Source organism: Lissotriton helveticus, chromosome 6, assembly GCF_964261635.1.
Source record: "Lissotriton helveticus chromosome 6, aLisHel1.1, whole genome shotgun sequence".
Lineage (NCBI taxonomy): Eukaryota > Metazoa > Chordata > Amphibia > Caudata > Salamandridae > Lissotriton > Lissotriton helveticus.
Window position 1 is genome coordinate 1,273,631,860 of NC_136067.1, and position 10,387 is coordinate 1,273,642,246.

At 44.7% G+C, this 10,387-nt stretch overlaps 1 pseudogene; it reads left to right on the top strand.

The window, feature by feature from the left end:
• Positions 1-9,115: 9,115 nt before the first annotated feature.
• Positions 9,116-10,138, top strand: LOC144761705 (proteasome subunit alpha type-1 pseudogene; annotated as a pseudogene).
• The last annotated feature ends 249 nt before the right edge of the window (positions 10,139-10,387 follow it).

Consider the following 10,387-nt stretch of genomic DNA (forward strand, 5'->3'; position numbering starts at 1 on the left):
TTTCCAATTTGTAAAATACCATTTTATATCCGGTTAACCTTTCCTGGTAATCTAGCCTTCTGCCGCGCAGCGTATGTCTTTCCCTTGCCGATGCGAGCGTATAGACTAGACCGCATAAAGCAAATGGTTTCTTTCACCTTCAAAATGGCCACCAACGTCGTTCACGTGAAGACGCGATGACGTAGAGACCGGCTGTTTCTCCTCAGCTGTTGCACTGCTGGTAACCTGACAGTTGGTGTTGACGGTTGATTCCGTTGGTATGGCGATTATTGCTTATATACCATTTCTCTTTACACCAACATGCAGTCCGTTCTCGGTGATTCTGTTTTAATTATTTTTCTTCAAAACCTTGAAGAGTTGACACGCCTGTAGAATTCAGTTCGTAGGTCATTTACTTCATGCGCACACACTGGCACAGTCTTTTCAGCTTACTTCGTTACTTCTCTTATTTTACCGTATCAGGATGTTGCTTTTTATTCTACCAGATGTTCTTTGCTTCTTCTTTAATTTGTCGTTAAATTATACGCCGCTATTCTTGATTCGCAGTTGTTTTCTTTACTCTGACATGTTATTTGGTCGTGGGTTCTGCGCTGGCTCGTCGTCGCCAATGTTAAGAACGTCCATACAAATTCTGTGTAGAAAGTTCCTTTATTATATGAGCCAACACATTTGCTCCTACAGCCATTGGAGCGGAACTGCCATCAGCTCGGCGATCATCTGGGAACTGTCAAACGGCACAGTTGCCCAGCTGATGACCTCACTGCGGACGGTGTCCTCGCAGGGACACTACGCGAGCGTACAGGTACGGTGTCCGGTAGTGGACACCAGTATGTTAGACACAACATCTGACCTTGCTTTGGGATGAGCAAGACATTTGGGGACGCATCTCTGACATCTGGGACAGACTAGACAAATACACTTAAAGCAGTATCGACAATAACTGCATCGTGAAGGCGATAAATCTGGGCACTTATTGGTCTGGATTTCAAGTAGGGAGCAGTCACCCCCGATTCTGACGAGTTTAGTCTCTCCGAATGTGACCAGGGTTACCTCCAGGGCAGGTATTGTGGAAGTGTTTTACACACACTTACAGCACGTATATACGGTAGATCAGAATGTCAGTGCGAGTATCTACTCCCCTGTTTTTGGAAGGGTTGGCCACTATATATTGGAACGGGCCCCCTCTGAAGAGATGGATGACCAGTTAACACTAGAAGAGATTTGATCAGTGCTTAACATGCTTCCACGGGCCAAGACGCCAGGTGGTGATGGGTTCCCTACTGAGCTTTATCAGGCATTTTCAACCACGTTAACACAGGGCCTCCTGGAAGTTTTTACAGAGGCTTCAGAATTGGGTGTTTTACCTTCCACGATGTGGAAAGGTGGGATCTGTATGCTTTTTAAACCAGGGGGTGACGCTACTGACCCTACAGCATACAGACCTCTCACTATGATACACACAGGCATGAAAATACTTCGCAAGACACTATCCATTCGTTTATCACCACATATGCCATGTTTGGTTCACGAGGAAAAGTGTGATTGTATCCCGGGAAGAAGCACTGGCATGAACTTTAGCCGTCTGATGCAAGTTTTACACGAGAGGTGCAACAAAGAACTTGCGCTCGTGTTGATTGACCTGGAAATGGCCTTCGGCACTCTGGATTAGGGTTATTTACTTTTTACTCCAGGTGTTTCAGATCATGGGTTTTGGTCCTCGGTACTGTGGGTGGGTTTGACTCTTCTACACAAACCAGGCTGCAAGGGTGAGGGTAGGGCGGTGTCACTCGGAGTCATGGACACTAGGTGGGGGAGCTCACCAGGGATGCATATTTTACCCCCTTGTATTTGCGATGGTGATAAAGTTGTTAGCTATATGGGCACACCGGGAACTACATGACTGGGGCATATGGGTGGGTGAGGTACAACATGTAATTTCCCTATATGGGAATGAGGCTTTATTTAATAGTTTCTCCACTAGGGTCGCCTTGCTGCAGCTGCTACAGCGGCTAGATGATTTCGGGAAAATCTTGTGTCTTCGTCTGAGCTGAAATAAATCCTTAATAGTCTCACTCGCTTCTCTCATAGGCCCACCGGTGTTGGTTTACCAGTTTTGGAACTGCATGGGGAATTGGAGCAATTTCTGTATTTGGGAGTCCTTGAGGACATCAGTAACTTTCTGGACCACCTTGCCCCTCTCCCTAATGGTCCAGACTGCTATTGTAAAAATGGTGTTGCTTCTACAATGTCTCTACATGCTGCATAACTCACTTTGTCCCCTACTGCACACAATATTTAAGCAACTAAGCTCCCACTTTAATGTGCTCCTTTCGGCGAGCCAGCCTTTGCAGGGTAGCTCTGATTACCTTAATCAAACGTTATAAAGAGGGGGGGATTGGAAGCTCCATGTCTTAAATTATATTACTAAGCAACACATCATCAACATGTAGTCAGGTGGCTTGATCTGGGTGAAAATTGGGCAAAAAGACTACTGTCGGGCAGTGCAGCAGTGGGCTGCTTACCGGATTTGCTGATGGAGGGGGCTGGGTCGTCTGGACACCAGTGCATAGTGCAACAAACAGCTTTTATCTGCCAGTGTTTCATGCAGACCATCTTAAAGCGAGCCCCATTCCACAGGGAACTTGACATTAAAACCGATAAATAATAACAACAACAAGAGAGAGAGAGAAGAGACACTCCCAGTCCCCCAGGTTCTATTTATAAACAACAGAAGAGTGTCCACACAGGGAAAATAGTATCCAGCACAGGATTAGAGAAGAGAAGAAAATCAACCTAAGAAGGAGTCACTTAGGGATTTTTTAGGAAGCCCTCACTCACCACCCTGGGTGGTGACATGCTTCATCATCGGGCCCACCAGGAGAAGCTGAATGCCTCCCTGGTGTGCTACAACGCCAGATTACTGCAGAGCTGGTTTTGTGACAGTAATGTGCAAAAAAATTGTGAGATTAAAAATGCCAACAGGCTATACCAAGCAAAAACTTTATTCGGTGGTTAGCTGGGCATAGGATAAAATATATGTGTCGGGAAATTTTAAACTCCATTGCGAACTGTCCGAATTCTTTAGAAAGCTTAAATTGAAAGCCTTCTTCGAGGCCAGAACAGAATCTAATAATGAATCTCCTGTATTTGACACCAACTTCTGACTAAAATCTACTTTCGTCCCACCGCCTCATACTGTCCCTGCTGAAATAACTGCTTTTGAACAGGCAGTTTTTAACGACATGGAATCCCTACCATTAACAACACCATTCAAAAAATTTCTCTGCTGCAGAATTTCAAGCATTAGAGAAACTGAAGAATGATAAAGACATAATAATCAAGCCAGAGTACAAAGATACTCTTATGCAATCAAAAATAACCAAATTCCAGAAGGACCTCAAGAAATTCGAGTTCAAGACCGTGTATCACTACTCAGAACCTGACTACACTCCACCTCGTAGAGGTTCTAACAAGTCAGATGATAATGACAGTAATTCCTCAAATAGTAGAAACTCCAGTAACCACAACAACAAACAGAGAGGACGCAGGGGCAATAGAGGTCGACCTAATTTTCACAACCAACAAACAGGTTGGCCACAATTTGGCCCTACAGGAAACGGTCCACCTCCCTTTTTGTTCCCCCAACATCCATCATTTCCCCTAATGGGGTGGAACCCCTACATGCAAACCCATTATCCCCAACACCAACACCAGATGCCTTTTTTAGAGAGAGGCGGGAGGGGAAGGGGAAGGAGAAGAGGGACTAACCAAAATCCACAAGTAACGTGGCAGACAGAGGACCGAGTGGGCGACCACACCCGCAGCAAAACAGTGACACCGAGCACCAGTGGTCAAGGAGTCTGATAACAAATTTGTCGAACAAAACCCTAAGCCCAACGGAAGAAAAAGTCCTAGAGAAAGGACAAGGCTTTGTCCCCACAGCCAGACCGGACAAATTTAAACTCCATTGCGAACTGTCCGAATTCTTTAGAAAGCTTAAATTGAAAGCCTTCTTCGAGGCCAGAACAGAAACTAATAATGAATCTCCTGTATTTGACACCAACTTCAGACTAAAATCTACTTTCGTCCCACCGCCTGATACTGTCCCTGCTGAAATAACTGCTTTTGAACAGGCAGTTTTTAACGACATGGAATCCCTACCATTAACAACACCATTCAAAAATGTCTCTGCTGCAGAATTTCAAGCATTAGAGAAACTGAAGAATGATAAAGACATAATAATCAAGCCAGCGGACAAGGGAGGCGGCATTGTTATCCAAAATACCCCTGACTATGATAAAGCATGCCGCACTCTATTGGATAGTAGAGTTAATTACAAACCACTTACTGTGGATCCAACATCAGAATTGAAGGCACGCATCCATGACCTGGTCAAGGACGCAGAGGAAAAGGCCCAAATCTCCAAACATGAAGCGGCTTTTCCTACGGCAGGGGGAAACACAATCCCTTATTTCTACACTCTTCCAAAAACACATAAGAACATTGATCCACCACCAGGAAGGCCGATAGTTTCCGGCATTGGTTCTGTGCTCAAACCTCTTTCTACCTTCTGTGACCACTATCTGAAACCTCTGGTACAAAACACCTCTACGTACCTCAAGGATACCAAGAATCTTTTACAAATGCTCGGACAAGTCACTTTCACAGCAGACTCCATCATCTTAGTGACACTTGATATAGAAAGCCTATATACAAGCATTCCACAGGATGACACCCTTAGGGTGATGGAAAGAGCTTTAGTCTCCATTGAGTGGAATTACATCACCCCAAAGGATTTTATAGTCCAATGTGCCACTATGGCCTTAAAAGAAAACTATTTTGAATACCAAGGAGAACTCTACCTACAAAGCACAGGGACATCCATGGGCAGTACTTTTGCTCCGAGCATAGCCGGACTCTATGTCCATGATTTTGAGATGAGACATATCCTGCCTATTGACAACCCTTTCCATTCCTCCATAAACTTATGGACAAGATATATCGATGATAGCCTTCTTATTTGGAAGGGTGAAGAAGACAATCTTGAACAGTTTCTAACCTGGATAAACACTTGAGACCCCTACTTAAAGTTTACCAACTACTTCAGTAAAGAATCAGTGGTATTTCTTGATGTCATCATCACAATCAGTGGGATGGGCTTAACAACGAAAACCCATTATAAATCCACGGCAACAAACAATCTGCTGGCCTTCTCCAGCTTTCACCCAAGACCTTTAAGGGAGAATCTCCCCTACGGTCAATACCTCAGGATACGGAGAAATTGCACGGATATAAAGGATTACAAGATCCAAGCCTCAGATCTCACTGGAAGACTACAAGCACGTGGCTACCCGAAAAAAGTCTTGGACAAAGGAAACAAACGTGCTAGAAATCAAACCCGAGAGACCCTCCTGGAAGACACGGTGAGGGAACCATCTGAAATACACCTAACATGTGTGACCACATATAGCTCTATTTCAGATGCTATGAAAAAGTCAGTGAACAAACACTGGAAAATTATAACAAGCTACAAGAGAACAAGGGAAAAACCGCTTTTCTCTTTTAAAAAAGGAATAAGCTTAAAAGACTCTCTGGTGCATACCCGCCCTAAAGCGGACACTTCAAATTCTGGAGGTGTAAGGTCCATCACAAGTGCATGGGGCATGCCCCCCGTGACTGGTCATTTCCCCTGTGCTAACTGTAGCGTCTGTCATTTGACAGCGCACACTAAACAACTCTCACTTGAAACAGGAAAAATATGGACACAGAAGAACCATACTAATTGTAACTCGACCAATGTCGTATATATGATAACATGCCCTTGTCTGAAGAGATACATAGGGATGACAACACGAAAGGTCAAGCAACGAATCTGCGAGCACCGGAGTAACATCAGGTGCCGCAAGACGACAACAAAAATGAGTGAACACTTCCTCCAAAAAAACCATACAACCAATGACCTCCGCTGGACAATAATTGAGCAGATCACCACGGAAAGAAATACCGCCAACATTCTGTTTGAAAAAGAGCAACGTTGGGTATACAGACTGGGTACCCATATCAATGGGCTCAATGATCAAATACCTTGGTCTTCAGTCTTAAAACGTTGACCTCAGTTTTCTCACAACCAAGCACTGATAGCTCTCTTTCCCATGTACACTATCGCATGTGAGATAATAATATAACCCCCCCTTATTTGAGCCTCACTGACAAGTTGTTAATAACTATTGTTTCCTTACCACCAAAATTTGCCATAGTTACCACCTTTGCCATTAGTTCTGGCCTCGTTTTAAATAAGACCCCTCTCTTTATTTTCACGTTTAGTTTATTTTCTCTACTGGCTCTTAATTTATTCATTAATGCCAAATACCCAAATTCGGTAGCTAACCACTTTCTTTCTCCTATCCCGTACTATTAATTTATTATGGGAATGAGGATTTACTGTCCACATATCTTGACAACCCCCACGTCTTGAAGGCTTGCACTCCAAGCCTCATTCCGCGCCTGGGTTGTTTCGCGAGTGCTTGCATTCCAAGCCTCGCTCTCGATCCGGTATTTCGATTGGATACCGAGACGTGAGCGTCACGCGCACGCCCTCGACCGGTCCCGGTCACGCCCCCAGTTCCGCGCCCTCCCGCGCTCACTGTACTTTAGCGGCTCACTTTCACCGGGACACCCATCCACGGGGTCCGGTAGAGGATACCGCTAGGTGCCGAGCGGGTGTTTGGCGTTGCGGGCGTAAGGCCTGATTGCATTTGGCGAGCACGACTACGATCTGCGCACAGCTAAGTAACTTGGTTCTGTTTGTTCCTTGTATTAATCAGGTCTCCGTCTGTTATAATCTCCTTTAGGGTGTGCCATTGTCGCCACCACCCCCTCCCGAGACCCATGAAGTGTGGATCTTTTAACAAACAAGTGAGAATTCCGCCGTGTTTTTTATACTTTGTGTTGTTTACTTTTCACCTGATAAACGCCTGGTTAAAATTCATTCTGGTTTCATTTCTACACCAGCCCTCCATTTGGGCACATTGATCCCATTATCACGAGTGATGTGAAAGCATTTATCATGCAAACTAGCGACCGCCTTTCGCCCCTTTCCCGTCAATTGCATGTCCGGACACTGCCTGATTCACATTGACACAATTTCAGGCATAAAATATGGTTATTTTCCACAGGCATGCTACTGACTAGTCCAAGCACAGAACTTCGAGATCAGTGTTTGCAAAATACGCTCCAGTCCAATTACTAAAACCATTTCTGTTGTGTTTTATGTGTGTTTGTTATTCCTTTTCAGACCACAGGTTTCGCATAATTTGTGTGAACCACCACTTTTTCTGGTTTGTTTTTTTGCACTTTTTTTACAGCTTACTTTTAACTTTCACGTCCTCTGGCAAGGGTGGGCCTTAGCGCGTCCACACCACCGAGGTACACGATTACATGGTCCTGATGAAAGCCCCGTAAAACTATTACACATAAGGGCAGAAACATGTTGACCCCACTCTAAAGTGGAAAACACCCAACACAATAGTTGGTAAATTTCCCGACACATATATTTTATCCTATGCCCAGCTAACCACGGAATAAAGTTTTTGCTTGGTATAGCCTGTTGGCATTTTTAATCTCACAATTTTATTGCACATTACTGTCACAAAACCAGCTCCGCAGTAATCTGGTGTTGTAGCACACCAGGGAGGCATTCGGCTGCTCCTGGTGGGCCCGATGATGAAGCATGTCTCCACCCAGGGTGGTGAGTGAGGGCTTCCTAAAAAATCCCTAAGTGACTCCTTCTTAGGTTGATTTTCTTCTCTTCTCTAATCCTGTGCTGGATACTATTTTCCCTGTGCGGACACTCTTCTGTTGTTTATAAAAATAATTAAAACCGGTTAGTCAGTTATTAGACAATATATCCTTTCAAGAAAAGCAGGAGGGTGGGTGAGCACTTTTGGGAGACTTGTACCCCGGAGAAGCATTTATCACTTTTGAGGAGACAAGCCAGGAATTCACACTTGGCCCTGATCACTTCTTACTACATGCTAACCTGGCCGACGTAGCTAGGACCACTTGGCCTTCTTACCCTGGGCCACCGTTCCCACATAAACGCTTGGGGTCTTACTGAAATGTGGCACTGGGGGCCACTTAATATCCTTGCTATGCAGAGCCATGTGGGCATAGGGCACAGTGACCCTTCCCCAGGAGCGTTTCGCATGGGCTTTGGACCTCGACACACCACTGTCTGACAGGGATTGGACACAGGTTAACAACTAATACTTACTGTCTCCACCAATGCTTGTTTTTAGTTGTTACACTAACATTTCCTTCACAAGACTTACTTCACCCCTTGGGCCCTACTTCGTTTATCCTCGACACGGCCCTATAGCTGTCCCCGATGTGGTGCAGACAATGCCGACTTTTAAGTTTAGCCAGGCATTGCAGTCTGATGCAGGCATTTTGGCACTGATTCGTGGCTAATATTGCCAGGAACACCCGTCTGCCTATAGTCCCTTCGCCACAGTGGTGTCAATTGGGTAATGTCAAATGGCCAAGGGGGAGACAACTGCAATATACATTTTCACAATTGGCATTAGTATTGGCTAGACATAGGGTTGCCATTACATGGATGGGTCCCCGAGCACCTGAGATAATACACTGGCACAGGGACATAATGGAGTGGTCACTAGCAGAAGAAATTCATATGAAGTTACACAGATCTGATGACAAGTTAGCAGAGGATCTAACGGACTGGAGAGACTAATGTGATGTCCTCCTGAATCCGACATTGGATTGGCCCTCTTCGGAAAATGAAGGGGCAGACTACTGGGGAGGAAAGTATGGATAGGGGGTCTTCAACGGGACATCCTGAAGTGGAGGGGGATTAAAGTCCTGCGGGGTGAGGCCTGGTGTCCTATTGAGGAGCCTAATGTGTCTGGTGCTTTCAACAATGTCATATATAAAATTGTACTTGGTTTATGTGCTCACCGTACTCACCACTACTTGCTGCCTGGTTCTTTGACCTGTTATAAAATGGTAAAATAAAGGTTTAAAAAAGAATAACATCCTCCTACCTTTGGTGCTACATTGCTAGAGCTAGAGCTTAGAAATACATATTGTTGCAGACAGTATCCGTAAGTCTCTACACGAGTGATCGGCAACATGTTTCGCAACCAGTATGACAACGATGTGACTGTCTGGAGCCCTCAGGGCCGAATTCATCAAATCGAATATGCCATGGAAGCAGTGAAGCAAGGCTCTGCAACTGAAGGACTGAAATCTAAAACCCATGCTGTTCTGGTAGCCCTAAAGAGAGCACAGTCTGAACTTGCTGCTCATCAGAAGAAAATTCTGAATGTAGACAACCACATTGGCATCTCGATTGCTGGTCTGACTGCAGATGCCAGGCTCTTATGCAACTTCATGCGTCATGAGTGTCTGGATTCACGCTTTATTTTTGACCGGCCTCTCCCAGTGTCTCGCCTAGTGTCCCTCATTGGAAGCAAAACGCAAATACCAACACAGCGCTATGGAAGAAGACCATATGGTGTGGGATTATTGACAGCTGGTTTTGACGATATGGGGCCTCATATTTTCCAAACATGCCCCTCTGCTAACTACTTTGACTGCAAAGCCATGTCTATAGGAGCTCGTTCACAGTCCGCTCGTACTTATTTGGAGAGACACATGACAGAATTTGCTGAATGCAATCTGAATGAATTGGTGAAGCATGGATTGCGTGCTTTAAGAGAAACCCTTCCAGCAGAACAAAACCTGACCACAAAGAATGTTTCTGTTGGCATCGTTGGTAAAGACATGGAAGTTACAATCTATGATGATGATGATGTAGCCACATTCCTGGAAGACCTTGAAGAAAGGCCACAAAGAAAGGTTGCACAGCCTGCTGAAGAAGTCGTAGAGAAGGCAGAACAACCAATGGAGCACCAATCTTCGGCCAGCAGGCGTTCGATCAGAAGAAACTATCCTAGCGCTAATGACTACAATTTAATGATATCACATTTATTTTTGAAGGCCATCTCTCAGTTTGCAAAAAATGCACCAATTAGTCACGTTCTCTTTGACCTGCATATTCCTTTTTTTGTAATGGAAATCGTGGAATAAATGTTTTTCTTGGAAAAAAAAAAAAAAAGACATATTCTTTCAATAATGCAGCAAGGTGAGGGTCATGAACCTTTGTCCTCAAGCAATGAAAGAGGCTACATTTGCAGGAATGTGTTAGATTGCCTTCAATGTGTTTTTCTCCCAAGATTCGGCCTTTGAAAATTCTGCCCCTCCCTCCGTATTATCATGCAGCAGCTCTTTGAGTAGCATATTTTGGGGAGAAAGGCCATATAGTGACCGATAGGAACAGTTCATTGATCCTGTCTAACTGGACTCA